We start from the raw sequence: 15285 nt of genomic DNA, 5'->3' as shown, positions 1-15285 counted from the left end.
ATGTTGAAAGTAACAAATAACTATATCCCAAACTTTATCAACATATGGCTTTAGAGAAGCTATGTGCTACCAGATGGGAAATTGCATGTTACAGACATGGTAATTAGGCCTTAACGTTCTGATAAGGCAGACATTTCCTATAAGCAAAATTAGTCATTGGCAGTCTCTTAAATAAGCCATAGAGGGCATTTGGGGCCATCTACGAACAAGTCTTTCCCACCTGGTTTTTCTGCCAGGAATAAAACAGATCACAACTTGGATGAGCCCCCCTACGAAGTACCTTGTGTTTAGAAGCCATGTGAAAAATAATTTCCACTGTGTCTTTATATACAGGAATCACACTCCAGAGAGTGAGAATGTCACATGACAGAGATTGAAGGGAGTTAGATGAACTAAGGCAAAGCAATGTTAAGGCTTCCCATCTCCTTTCCATTCCGTGGTATGTGCTCATTGAATAAAATAATTCACCAATCACTTTAAGTGCATTTCTATTACCATGAAGAATTACTTTACAATTGTCTTCTTCCTTTTCTCCCTTTCTTGCTTCTATCCTTTCTTTTTTTTTCTAAGTTTTTTTGTTTGTTGGTACACATTTTAAAAATATGTAAATTAAGTTTGTAACTTATCTGGTGTTAAACTAAGCTTTTTTTTTTTTTTTTTTAATCTATAGCATATACAAACCAACTTTGAATTAACTCTTCTTTTTATCTCTTCTACCTGGTACTTAACTCAGTGTTGAATTCCTACAACTTTGCCATGTGGTAAAATAGATTCCCATTATCTAAAAGCTGCTTTCTAGAGCAACAAATTAATTTTTCTTCAATCAGCAGTAAACTTCAATTTTAATGAACTAAAAAAGAACACATGGTTTATGTATCCATATTTTCCCTCAGTACCACTTCCTTTCCAACCAACATACCCCACAATGGGCAAGGTGGCAGCTGGGATATAAACATTAGGGGATGCAAAGAACGGTGAGAGACAATTAAAAACATTAGCTGCACAGACCATATCTTTAGGCAGTTCTGTGATGATTTCACAGAAGCTGCCTTATTGTTTCTCTCTCTCCACTAATTCCATCACAAACTTGTTTCAGCACATTTTGAAGCCTATGAACTGACAGGAGATGTTAAGACACAGGAGATACTCACTTTTCAAGTTTTTGAGGCAAAAAGTTCAAAATGTGTTTGGTTGATTTTTCTAGTGACAGCAACCAGAAAAGATGATCAAAATAGGTATTTTGGCATTTCATGGACAATTACTCAGGTTCTTAAGATTCTTGTGAAAACTCCAATTTTCATTAGCTCAGTACCTTTCAGGTCTGAGAAAGTAATTTCAGAGTACATACATGGGCCATCATGTCTACTTTGAAAGGTGTTGGGATAAATTTGTCCATGCCAGAATGTGGAGGAAGGGCAAATCATAATGCAATGAGGTCCAGGTATGTTATCATTCTATGCCTGTGGAGAATATTCTTATGTCAATAACTTCAAGTTAGACTGCACACTTGCCCTATACCTCCCCCAACAGATGTTTTAATGTGCATATATGATCAAAAAACTATGAGATTTTCTTTTAGTTTTGTTATTATGTCAATCTCTTGATCTTGTATCTGCTTAGTTGCCTCTTTCTCCTTCAGTAGAAGCCATCTAATTTATCCACATTCAGAATTTATTGCCTCCTTTCTATCTTTTATCTTTTTGTCAGCTCCACTTACTTTTTGACTTGCAAAGTTATTCATTTTTTTTTCAACTCATTCCACATTGTTCTTCAAGGGCTCAATACCCACATGCTAGAATTTTCATTTGATGGGAGCAGCTTTCTTCACACAATATATGTGGTGCTTCTGGTATTTGATGGAGAAAATGCATGAAACCTCTAGGTGTTTCTCACAGAAATAAGTCAAAAGCTGATTGTAATTCTCAAACATAGTATATATGTCCTCTTGGTCCCTCTGTTCTGGAAAGTACCTTGGCGATTTAAGTCAGATTCCTGAACTGAGATTTGCTCCTGAAGTCTTTGTCTGGACAGAAAAATGGAAGACAGGGCATGGAAAGATATTATATACCTCCTTTCAGGAAATAATGATGCAGGAGTGACAGAAGTGGTACTCACAGTTGATGGTCACTGGCTTCTTCAAGTAATCCAGCCAGACGGGGCAGCTGGACACCAGTTGGAGGTGTGCCAGCACTGTCATAAATGCCACTAAGCCATGAACAAAAGTATTGTGTGAGGTGATACCCTCTTCATGAAGGCCTGCCTCTCTGGAGCTCCAGATACAGTGAGAAGAGTACATCCCTCAAACCTCAAAGAGTGACTAGCTTCAGGCTTCACTTGCCTGGCGTGCTGGTGGCAGGCACTCCAAGTCCTCTAAGTTCTGGAGGTAGTTGCCAAGAAGGATCCACAGCTTGCTAGTCTGTTAGTTATCACTCATCCAAAGTCAAGTTCAGGGACTTTCTTCTTCTAGAAAGTAGCTCAAGTCCAAGCAAATGAGGAATAATGTCTTTACAAGGTGGACATGTAGATAATATAACACCTTCACCAATGACTAACTGATGACCTGAGGCAAGTGGCTCAGAGACGGAGGCCTGAGACTGTGAAGGAGCCTCTGAGCAGCATGAAGCACAGGACACAGAACCCAGCACGCTCCTGGATACCCAAATCCTGCATCAAAGGTGCACACATGTCCCCTGAGGTGAGTAGTATTTCCCCAGAAGTGGCCACTGTAGTCTTTTGAAGATCATCATAAGCACACCCATGCATACGCAATCTAATAGAAGCCAACTGTGCCATGTAGAACTGAAAATGAACTCAACCACAACCTACAGAGGGAAGCCATCATCCCTTGCTTTCACCCTGGAGCCACTTCAATCTCTTTCTAAAAATAAACCAAATTAACTGAATTAAACGTTGCATGTCAATCCTCTACACCAGTGACTTTCCAAATGTGGTCATTGGTCCAGCAACAATTTCTGGGGTCACATCCCAAACCTTTTGAGTCAGAAATTCTGGCAGCAGAACTCAGCAATCTGTAGTTTTGCAATCCTTCCAGCTGTTTCTGATGCACCTAAATTTTGACAGTCATCGTTCCTAAGAAAACCTTGCAATGGCTTCCTCAGAGATAAGGCCACAGTTCTTGTGATGGTCAGAGACCTAACAGTCTTTCTCCTCCAGTACCTTTCTCCTGCTTGTTAGCACCTTCAGATACATTGGTGCCAGGCTGTTCCTTGAATAGATTCGATTTTCTAACATCTCTTTACATTGTATTTATCTTTCTTTTGCCTAATATCTTCTTCTAGTGATCTATGTGCTTCCTCCTTCTTTACTGGACTGTCACTCTTCCAGAAAGGTCTTTTGATCCCTTGCCTAAATTTACATCTTCCCACTGAGACCCTGAACACTAAAACTTATTCCTCACATTATTGCTTATTAGTGATTTTCTCTTGTACGTCTCCCCATTTACCCCCTTTTACAAATTTATAGTAATCGGAAAGAGATATATGTCCATTTATTTACTCTTTCTCTCTCTTTTTTTAAATTTTTAATATTTTTTATTTATTTCTGAGAGAAAGAGAGGCAGCTTGAGTAGGGGAGGGTCAGAGAGAGAGGGAGACACAGAATCTGAAATAGGTCCCAGGCCCTGAGCTAGCTGTCAGCACAGAGCGTGATATGGGCTCTAACCCACGAACCGCGAGATCATGACCTGAGCTGAAGTCGGAAGCTTAACTGACTGAGCCACCCAGGTGCCCCTATTTACTCTTTCTCAATTTGAATTAAAATTATTTCATAGCTCAAAGTTTGCAAGTGCAATATTGGCACTCTAGTATATTCAGTGATTCTGGCATACATGCCATCTTCCGTTCCCGTTTTTTGTTGCTGTTGTATTCCTTTTCTTATGTCTTATCAAAGAAATTTCACAGCAAAACTTCTCTTTAATAAGTAATTTTCCCCAAAGATCTTTTTCCTTTCAAATTTAATTTCTGTGATAAATGAAGGGAAGAATGAATGAAAGAATGGATGGTCAGTTGCATTTGGGACAATAATATTGTCTTTACAAATATTAAATCAAATAAAAGTAGCAGTGGAAGATGTCAGATAGCCATAGGAAGTATATTGTTTCAAAAAATTTAGGTGGTAAATATTTTAATAGTAAGTCTAGAGAATAAGAAAGCCCTTTATTTGTTAAAAATTTTAAACATAGACTTTCATTTTTTTTCATTTATTAAGAAAATGCTTTGGGTTACAAAAAATTTTAACTGTAAATGATTTTCTTTAATTGAAATATTAAATGGGAAAAAAAGAACAGGTGTTTTCTATAGCTCTGAAGTTCTGAAGTTTCAGTTATATAACAAGGATTGAAATAAATACCATATTAAAAATGTATGAGTTTTACTTATTTATCAGAATTACTTGGTACCTTTTCTTTTATAACATATATATATGTTTATATATACAACTATATATATATATAGTTTATATTATAGTCTCTAGGTCACATTTTCTCTGAGGGCACCGTAGAATTTCTAGAAGTATTGCTATTAGTCACTATTACCAGTTTGCTTTTTTTTTTTCTATTACCTCTGTATATTTGTCTGCAATTCTCTACTTAAAGTGAACCTTGCTGTTTTATCAACTCTGTATATATCTGGGAATATATCTGGGTATATCTAAAGAAAAAAAAGATGAACTCAAAATATGGAATTTGGTAATTTCCTCCCCATACCCTGAATTTTGCTCAGAATGCTTCACTTAAAATCCAAACAATCATAATTTTTCCCATGTGGCTAATTCTCTTATAACTGCAAAATATTCATCCCTAAGAATTTCATTCAACAGGCAATAGTTTTTACAGAAAGACATCTAACTGTTCTCATATTCCATCTATTTGTCAGAAATGTATTTGTGTCTGTGAACCACCTAATCTCTTTTACTGCTTGAATAATTATGTGTTAAACTTTCCCTTAAATAATTAGGTGCTAAACTTATGTATTTATGACTCAGACTTTCTGACAACAGAATTTTTATCAACAACGAAAAAAATGACAGATGATATATCTAATTTTAAATACATACACTGAATTCTTACTACAATTAATAGACATAATAAATACGCTGACTATAACTTCTTTGAGCAATGTTTAACATTTGGTGTACATTTTGTGTTTGTTTAGAGCTAAGTTTTAAAATCTAATCAGATTGCTGATTCTGAAAATAGAATTATTATACTACCTATAGTTGTAGTTGTTAGATCTAAATAATTCATTACACATTTTTTCAGGACTTTTGTATGTAGTGACTTTGGAAAAATCATGACCGAAGATTGCATGAAAGAGAAATACAATGAAGAGATAGAAACTAAAATGACTAACTGAGGGCACGCATGAACCACTGAATGAGGTCAGCTATCAACTTCTGAGGGACAATGACCAATATATGAGTGTGATAAACATAATTGAATATACAAAATTTAGAGAGGAAAGAGTGTATACAGGACATTTTAATTTTAGTGTTCAAAAAAGGCTCTGTGAAGAGTGACATGTGGAACAATAAAGGGATAAGTGCATATGACACTGTATGACTCCAATGCCATGAAAGGTCAGTCAGATTTCTGAGGAGATATTTAAGACAGAGAAAGGAGTCTATGCAAAGGGCCTATGCTGGGAAGGATTTTAATTACAAATGACACTGATTTTTTTTTTTTTTTGAGCATGAGGAGATGAATAATTTATTTTAACTTCTTTTCTTATGCTTTTCTTTTTGTCACTTTTTTTGACATTGATTTAAAGACTTATTTATTTTATTCTTACCTAACAACAAACATTTGAGGATATTATTTTTGTGTGTGAGCACAGACTTAACTAGTTCATATGCTTTTGTTAATTCGGTGATTTAAAAACATTGCTTCTCATCTATTAATCGGAGATAATGGCATGCATCTTCTAAGATTGTGGTAAGGATTAAGTGAGTTAATGTATTTAAAGGGCTAAGAAGAGGGACAGAAATATAGTAATTGCTCAACATGTGTTAGCCATTCCTCTCTTTTTATCTTTCTCATTATTATTAATCAGCGTACTTGTGCTTTATTTGTACATATTTTTACATTACTTGATTTTTTCTAATGCATTTTATTGACTTAGATTATGTTCTCATATTTATATTTCATGATTTATGAAATCTAGATAGCATTTTTACACCACTATAATATGTAAAAATATTAAAACAAATATTTCTTTCTACCTGCACTTCACTCATTCTATATTTCTTGTTATTACCTCCACCATCCATTTTAACTGTATACGTGTTTATAAAAATTGTATTCTGTAAGCCATTTATCATTCTCTCTATAGTTGAATGCTTTCTTGTTTTTATTACTGTATATAAAAATTATTGCTAAACTTAGTTACTCAGTGCAGCAAACATTTGCCATCTCTGCTCTGGGCACCAGAATTCCAAGTGTCGTTTAGCTGAGTGAGTCTTGCCTCTCGTTTATGCTCTTCGTGAAGTGACATTCAAGCTGTTGATGGGTATAGACTCATCTCAGAGCAGGGTTCACTTCCTCAGGTTGTTGGACTGAGAACCTTAGGTTCTCATGGACTCAGCACCTTCTCATACAGACGTCTCCTCAGGGCAGCTCATATTCTAAGAGCTGATTACTTCAGAACAAGCAAAGGAGAGAGAGGACCCAAGATGAAGGCCACTGTCCTTTGACAACTTAATCTAGGAGTTGATTTCTGTCCTATTCTATTTCTTAGAAGGAAGTTACTAAGTCCAGCCCACATTCAATGGAAGGAATTACACAAGGAATGTTTACCTGGAGGCAAGGACCGCTGTGAGACTTCTTACAGGCTGCATGCTACAAATAGATTTAGTGCTCATCTTTAGCCTAATCTTTTATATCCACAACTTCACATTATTTATATGGACTCATCTTGTATTTGTTCCAGTTTCCCACCACTTCATAGATTCTCTTATCTTAAAACTTGTGATTTGAGTCTTATATTTTAGAATTTGTGCTTTATTATTTATATTTAGCCTCCTCTCCCCCAAATAAAGGATCAGAGATCTCACAGTTCTGGAAACTTTGCCTATTTTGAGATGCTTGTCTGTTGCTTTTATTTAACCAACTATTATCCAAGTGTAAAATTATCTTCTTCCATGAGAACTCTGGAAATGTTATGTCATTGCTTTATGGAGCTTTGTGCTGAGGAAACTACTACCTCAATTCAGCCTCATTTCTTCATTGTAGATGATTTTCTTTATAGATAAAGACCACTTACATGCTAAAGAAGTAGAAACACAACAATGATGTGTGACAGCTAAAAATTTCAAGTTACTTAGTGTATCTCCTACCAGTTCTTCACAAATCAGTTGTGGCTTTTACCCTGAGAACATATTAATGATATCTAATATGGACTGAGTGATTATTAACAGATAGACATTACCATAAAAATTCTTTGTGACAGATACTATTTTGCCCCAATTTTATAATTTGGATAAGAGGTTTGAAATTGCTTATGCAGGTATCTTGAGCTAGATGTGCTTCAATATCCAAAATATTTTGTAGAGGTGATATGATCGACCTACTGTATTTTTATCATAATTCCAGGAGTATCTGCAGAAGTATGTCTAATTGGACACAATGATATTAAAATATCTGCAGTAAAACATTTGGATATGCATAGTAATAGAAGTTAATACAGATTCTATATGTCTTCATGGTAATCAGATTACATTTTACCACCAAATAAGTTTCACAAAACCTACAAAAATTTTCAGTTGTCAGAGCTTTTGAATTTTGGAATTGTAGATGAGGGGATGCTGACAGTTGAATTTATAGAGATGTTATGCCCAAAGGGTACCAGTTGGCAAGTGGTTTCCTAAAATTTCAAGATATGTGACAAAACTCTAAGATAACATTCTTTTTTTTTCTTTCATAGTTTATTGTCGGGTTGGTATCCATTAACACCCAGTTGCTCATCCCAACAAGTGCTCTACTCCATGCCCATCACCCCCCTTCTCCTCTCGCCCACCCACATCAGCCCTCAGTTTATTCTCAGTATTCAAGAGTCTCTCATGGTTTGCCTCCCTCCCTCTCCCCAACTATTTTTCCCCTTCTCCTCCCCCCATGGTCCTCTGTTAAGTTCCTCCTAATCCACCTATATGTGCAAACATGGTATCTGTCCTTCACTGCCTGACTTACTTTGCTCAGCATAACATCCTCAAGTTCCATCCATGTTGCTACAAATAGCCAGATTTCATTCTCCTCATTGCCATGTAGTATTCCATTGTATAGATAAACCACATCTTCTTGATCCATTCGTCAGTTGATGGACACAGGCTCTTTCGTGATTTGGCTATTGTTGAGAGTGCTGCTATGAACATTGGGGTACATGTGCCCCTATGCATCAGCACTCCTGTATCCCTTGGGTAAATTCCTAACAGTGCTATTCCTGGATCATAGGGGAGTTCTATTGTTAATTTTTTGAGGAATCTCCACACTGTTTTCCAGAGGCGCTGCACCAGTTTACATTCCCACCAACAGTGTAAGAGGGTGCCCGTTTCTCCACATCCTCGCCAGCATCTAGAGTTCTCTGATTTGCTCATTTTAGCCACTCTGACTGGTGTGAGGTGGTATCTCAGTGTGGTTTTGATTTGTATTTCCCTGATGAGGAGGGATGCTGAGCATCGTTTCATGTGTCTGTTGGCCATCTGGATGTCCTCTTTGGAGAAGTGTCTGTTCATATCTTCTGTCCATTTCTTCACTGGGTTGTTTGTTTTCTGGGTGTGGAGTTTGGTGAGTTCCTTATAGATTGTGGTTATTAACCCTTTATCTGATATGTCATTTACAACTATCTTTTCCCATTCCGTTGGTTGCCTATTAGTTTTATGGATGGTTTCCTTTGCGGTGCAGAAGCTTTTAATCTTGATGAGGTCCCAATAGTTTATTTTTGCTCCTGATTCTTCTGCTTTTGGGGTTGTGTCAAGTAAGAAATTGCTGCAGTGGAGGTCAAGGAGGTTGTTTCCTGCTTTCTCCTCTAGGGTTTTGATGGTTCCCTGTCTCACGTTCAGGTCCTTTATCCATTTTGAGTTTACTTTTGTGTATGGTGTGAGAAAATGATCTAGTTTCATTTTTCTGCATGTTGCTATCCAGTTCTCCCAGCATCATCTGTTAAAGAAGCTGTCTTTATTTATTTCTGAGAGAGAGAGAGAGAGAGAGAGAGACAGCGTGAGCAGGGGAGAGTCAGAGAGAGAGGAAGACACAGAATCTGAAGCAGGCTCCAGGCTCTGAGCTGGCTGTCAGCACAGTGCCCGATGTGGGGCTCGAACCCACGAACTGTGAGATCATGTCCTGAGCTGAAGTCAGACGCTTAACCGACTGAGCCACCCAGGTGCCCCCAGGAAGTGTTCTTTAAATGGTGTCTCTTGGTCTCTCTTGTTGAGACTTTGGTTATTTTCTTTCACTATTTGTAGTGGTATTTGTGACTCTCCACCATGTATACTTTGGCTTGTTAGTTGAGGTAGCCTTGGAAAAGAAAACAGACAGACAAACACAGGGAACAAAGGCACGCAAACACACAGACAAATCCAACAAACAAGTAAACCAAAAGAGAAAAAGAAAAAGATGAGAAAGGAAAAGAAAGTCAAAGGACAGTCTAAAAGTATAAAACCAGAATTCTCAGCTACAAATAAAGAGCAGAGTGTATGCAGTGCTGATGGGAGAGCATATACAAAGAGAGAAGTGTCAGGGTGGGGAGAAAGTGAAATTGGACAATGACCAGGCAGAGAAACTAAGAGGCTTAATTCAGAGAGAGAAAGAGGAGAATATGGTAGGAGGCAAGGAGAAAGAATGGAAGATAATGTTACTCAGAGAACATATGTAGTCTGAATATGTTCTGAGAGATATGTTTCTGAGAGATAGAAAGGTATCAGTTTAGGTGTAGAATATACATCTAGAGAATGGATTAAATGTGACTGTTTAAGCAAAGCAGTGACCACAGTGCCCAGTCCAGTGGAAGGGAGGGATATGGATGAGACAAGGGAAAATATATCTGAATAGAAAGAATTGATCTAGAATTAATCATGGCAGTGCATTCATGTTGGTCTTGCCCCAGGCTTAGGTTAAAAAAAAAAAAAAAAAGCAGCTCTCCAGCATGGATGGGTGTGGTTTGGTATTGTCAGGTCTTGCCTGGACTGCAGTCCCAAGGGCAGCTCTCTGAGGTCCGCCTTGGTGGTTGTGGGAAGAAAAATGGCAGCGCCCCAGACCCTTCTGGAACCAAGTGTTGCAAATCACTCTTTGGGGTCCAATCTCCCTGAGCTGCGGGCGTAGCCAAAGTGGGCTGTGTTCTACGTCCCAAGCCCCGCCTCATTTCCAGATCTTAGTTCTCAGGCTTTATTAATACTGCCTGAAATGTAATTCCACAGGCTGGGCAGCCTCCCAGCAGAGGATGGAGCTAGGAGAACAGTGGAGCAGTTTCAGTCTCTGATGCCCTGAAGTTAGAGATGGGATGATAGAATCCCTTTCTGTCCCGGGTTGAGGTTTTTCTATTCTCCAGGGACAGTTCTATGAGCAGTTTCAGCCTCTCTTTCTCTTCCCTTTGTCTCTCCGCAGCACTCGGTGAAGGGGGCTCCTTCCCTTCCGTGTCTCAGGGTTCCAGCCTGTTTTTATCTTCCCCAGTTTGCAATCATGCAACCATGAGACTGTCTTCTTAGTGGACTCTGTCTCTTTTCCTACCAAACTCTTGCAAGTCAGTGTCCTATGGCTTTGGGCCGTCTTTGTTTGAGAGATGCTGGCCAGCGAAATGTATGGAGCTCCCTACTTCTCTGCCATCTTGCCTCCTCCTCCTCTCCTTATATTTTTAAAAGAAACATTTATTGACCCTTGAATACATTGATAAGACTCCCTGATTATCATTAAACGGTCAGAACAGAATATTTGATTTCACAGGTTTTAGTCAAAAGTCCCTCTAGGTATGGGCATAATTCCTCTAAAATCAGAGCCCAAATAGGTTTTCAGCCTATGTGGCCTTAACTTTTGGAAGTTAGTCCATTCCTGTTATATTTTATGTCTAGATTTTCCTTCCTTCTCTCCTTTCTTCCTGCTGCCCTCCCTGCCTTCCTTCTTTCCTCCCTTCTTCCTTTCTTTCTTAACACCTTTCTTCCTATGTTCTTCCTTCCTTTCTTTCTCCACTGGGTGTCAAAATTGCTTTTTCCATCCTCCACTGTTGAGGCTCACTGTAGGCCGGATGGGTCCAGACATTAGGCACAGGGCAATGTGGCATGCCTTGAGTCTTCAGATCTTCTGTGCTATCTGGTTGAAGCACATGGTTGCTGCAGGCTTATTTGAAGTGGGGCTCAGGATCGGGCCATTCTAGATGGATACCATGGCTGTTGCCTATGGGCCTCTTGTGGTCAGGTTGGGGGGTGGCCCCCTCTGCAGCCACAGCAACCTCTGACCTCTGTGCTTTGGCCTTTCCAGACTAGAGTAAGATAACATTCTTAAATGCTACACATCACTGCCCTGAAGATGACTCTTAGTTTGGGGACTCTTCTTCCTTTTAAGATTCCTGCCACCTGAGAATTAATTCACATATTAATTCTGATGCTAAAATGTTCAATTGCTAACCCTTTTGAAGTAGTTTTTTTTTTTCCATTTGGCAAATGTGAATAATAACTCTTATTGCAGAAGACTTTCATGACATTAAATATGATAATCCATAAAAGTTACTTGAATTTCTGCTATAAGGCTAGTGTTTACTAACAAATACTTCTCATATTGTGAATTTAAATTCTCTATATTTTTATAATAAATAGAGGTTGCTAGTATAGCTAGAATTCTTCTCTTTTATTGTATTTGTGCTTAAAAGAGGGAACAAATTTAGGGGTGCCTAAGTGACTCAGTCAGTTGAGTGTCTGATTTCAGCCAGGTCATGATCTCGTGGTTCTCAGGTTTGAGCCCCATATTGGGCTCTGCGCTGACAGCTCAGAGCCTGGAGCCTGCTTCAGATTCTGTGTCTTCCTCTCTCTCTGCCTGCTTCCCCACTTGTGCTCTGCTTCTCTCTGTCTCTCTCTCTCTCTGTCTCTATCTCTGTCTCTCAAAACTTAAAAAAAGAGCATTTAAAATTTTTAAAAAGGAACAGATTTAGTGTGTTATATAAAAAAGGTTTTCTATGAACACTGTATAGCTAAAGGGTTAAAATGTAGATACATAGATATAGAATCTCTCTCTTTTTATGTATGTATAAAAGAGATGAATCTTGAAGCTTTAAAACAGCCAGCAAAATAACCAGACAATCAATACAAAATGTTGCATTACTAAAAGGAATCCAGGGAAACATACAACATATGATACATATTACTGGACAAGAATAATAAGTCTTCCTGGCATGGGGTAGACACTTTCATGTGACTGATTAAACTGGCAGTTTTGAGTTCCAATCTGTGGGAAGATATCCATTATCTTGCTAATAGTTGAAAATTAATTCCACACTGGAGCTCACTCCTAGTATTCTAGTATCCTAGAATATTCCTTATCAATGTGAGTTCAGGGACCACTTTGCCCGGCTGCATGGAGTGAAACTAATTAAAAAAATAAGTCCACACTTTCTACATTTACAATATCTCGAATCAATAAGCTAGTAGCTAGGCTATGAAATCCTGTGTAGACATATTCATTGAATCTGGATATTGGCAGTTTTGTATAATTAGCCATACATCCACAGCTCTGACCATCCCCAAACTGTTGATTAATGATTTCTTCTTAAATGCTGCAATTGAAAATATATGTTCTCTGGATAAATAAGACTAGGGCAACCCCTTTGCTGCTGGGCCATCTCTGTATGGAGAGATCTTTAAGGGACAGTTTGTACACTATGTGATTTGTTTTTGAGGTGGGGAATGAAGGTACAGTGAAAGATGCAAAGCTTATGTTTTTCATTTACCCCTGACCCCCAGGCCAGGATCACTGCCATTGCAAACAATAACTTCAGCTTGACAAAGAAGAATTAGCTTTTGCAGTCCAAACAGAAAATTATTTTATTTTGAGCTATTTGATGGTTTGTGGCTACACACACACACACACACACACACACACACACTTTACACAATATTTTTACTAAGTGCTAGGCTCTGGGCTCTGCTCTTTGCTTCCTCTGCTTTAAAGTAGAACAACTTGTATTGAAGAATATTTGTGATGACTGCAGTGGAACTACCACACTCCATTATCCTGCTATATTCAACCAAGTCTCGTAAAGCTTTTATTTCAGGAGGCAAATGGTCTGAATCCCAAGATACACTTAAACCAGATGCTTCATTACTACCAACGTCATTACTTGCCAACTTCCTGGCTAAGATAAAACCAACTACAATGACTTCTATTACCAATGGATTCAGCTAACATACTGCATTATAAGAAGTCATGTACTATTTCCAATTCCTCGTTAGTTTTAATAATATTAAGGATTTGGCACCTGGGTGACTCAGTTGCCAAAGCATCTGAGCTCTAGCATCCAGCTCTTGATTTCAGCTCAGGTCATGATCTCATAGTTTGTGGGTTCGAGCCCCATATCAGGCTCTACGCTGACTGTAGAGTCTTCTTGGGATTCACACTTGCTCTTTCTCTGTGTCCCTCCCTACTGGCACACACACTCTCTCTCTCAAAATAAATAAGTAACCTTTTTAAAAATAAAATGTGTGTAAATAAATAAATACGATGGGGAAACTAGTTTTAAACTAGCTCTAAAATTAGAACATTATTTTGCAATAATCTTTATATTCTTGTTTTATCTCTTTTCCTTAAATTCAAATACATTTAAAACATGAGAAAATGATTTGAGCACTATATATCTGTCACTGAAAATTATGTTGACATTTTGTCACTTCTGATATGAGGTTTAATAGAATACATACATTTTACTGATCTTGCTCTATGAATTATGACCTTCTCTATTCAACTATGACCTTTCTCACTCTTTTTCCACTTTCCTTGAGAGGATTACTTTTTGAAATCCTCTTTTAAAAAAGTATGGTTCTATAGTTTAACTACCCACATACAAATATATCACAGCATCATTTATAGACACAAATTTTGAAAATAACCTAGATGACTATCTGTATGGCAATGGATATCCAAAATGTAAAATATATACACACAATAATTATAATACATTTCAATTATTAACACATAACTATATTTATTAATACATAAAACATAAATTTTATAGTGATGATATTAATGATAAATAATTATGATTATAGATAGTTTCTCCTATAAAGATGATATAGTAGTATAATATATAGTATAGCATAATTATAGTGTAACATGTAAGATAATTATATGGTAATATAAAGTTAATATGATTTTAGATAGTTAATTATCTAGCACAATATTAATGTTGATATTATTGTCTTGCTATTGTGTTAATAAATGTTTATGTATATTAAAATGTACATCTCATTTTAAATGTTCACAGTAAAGAAATCTTTGCCCTCTTAAGAATTCTTGCTTGCCAGATATGCTGATAATGCTGTCAGCATTATCAAACTTCGATTAAAGATTTTTTCAAAACAAAAACGGTTCCTGTAATGTCCTCAGAAAGTATTCTTCAGAACGACTATTAACTAAAACTGCAGCACTATGTTGCTAACAAAAGAAGTACAATTAGAAAATGCTGACTGTAATACAACTATGCCATAGGGCACAAACAAATTTTGTTTTCTTTCTCCGGTAATGTAAATTATGCTGACAGGGAAGGTTGGTAGCAACTTTTGTCGACTGAATTTACTTTTTGCTTAGCAAAGCTAGAAGTCATGTAATAATGTCCATCTGGCTGACCTGAGGGTTAAAGTTTAGGTATATCTTGCTAAATAAGTTGTCTTCTGCTCAATGCCACCTATAGATTTTACAATTCTCCGGGTTCACGTGGAAAATCTCAAAGAAGAGTGATATAAATATTAAAGAAAACATTTTCAACAAAATTTCTGTTATTTATTGTGCATTTCCCAATTAATTAAAGGAGAAAATTTATAAGACCCATGATGTCAAATTTTAATTAAATAGAAAACGAACACATTCATATTCATGAGCCTAGGGAAATCTTGAATATTTGTAATCGATGAATTCCTACACCACAGAGAAAATCATAGTGATATACATAGAAAAATAGTTGAGTTGACTGCAGATTTCCAAATAAACGTCCTTTAAATCTTTGCAAATGAAAGGCTTGTGTTCTCTGTATCAATAATCAGCTATGATTTTTTTATAATGCCCTGGTAAAATTATATCATTAT

At 37.1% G+C, this 15285-nt stretch overlaps 1 long non-coding RNA gene across 2 annotated transcripts in view; it reads left to right on the top strand.

Annotated features, from left to right (window-relative positions):
• Positions 1-15285, top strand: part of LOC120245424 — a 137902-nt gene that overhangs the window by 102282 nt on the left and 20335 nt on the right. Inside the window, exons 6-7 of one of the 2 annotated variants that reach the window (XR_005531778.1) lie at positions 334-439; positions 5279-5331. The exons of the other annotated variant lie outside the window; for it this stretch is intronic. This is a non-coding gene — a long non-coding RNA (uncharacterized LOC120245424). Of the gene's footprint in view, positions 1-333; positions 440-5278; positions 5332-15285 lie in introns of those variants that run through there. 2 annotated transcript variants of the gene reach the window in all.

This window comes from Hyaena hyaena, unplaced genomic scaffold, assembly GCF_003009895.1.
Source record: "Hyaena hyaena isolate Hyena2069 unplaced genomic scaffold, ASM300989v1 scaffold_416, whole genome shotgun sequence".
NCBI lineage: Eukaryota > Metazoa > Chordata > Mammalia > Carnivora > Hyaenidae > Hyaena > Hyaena hyaena.
The sequence above is the reverse complement of the archived record's forward strand: the minus strand, read 5'-3'. Positions and strand labels throughout refer to the sequence as shown.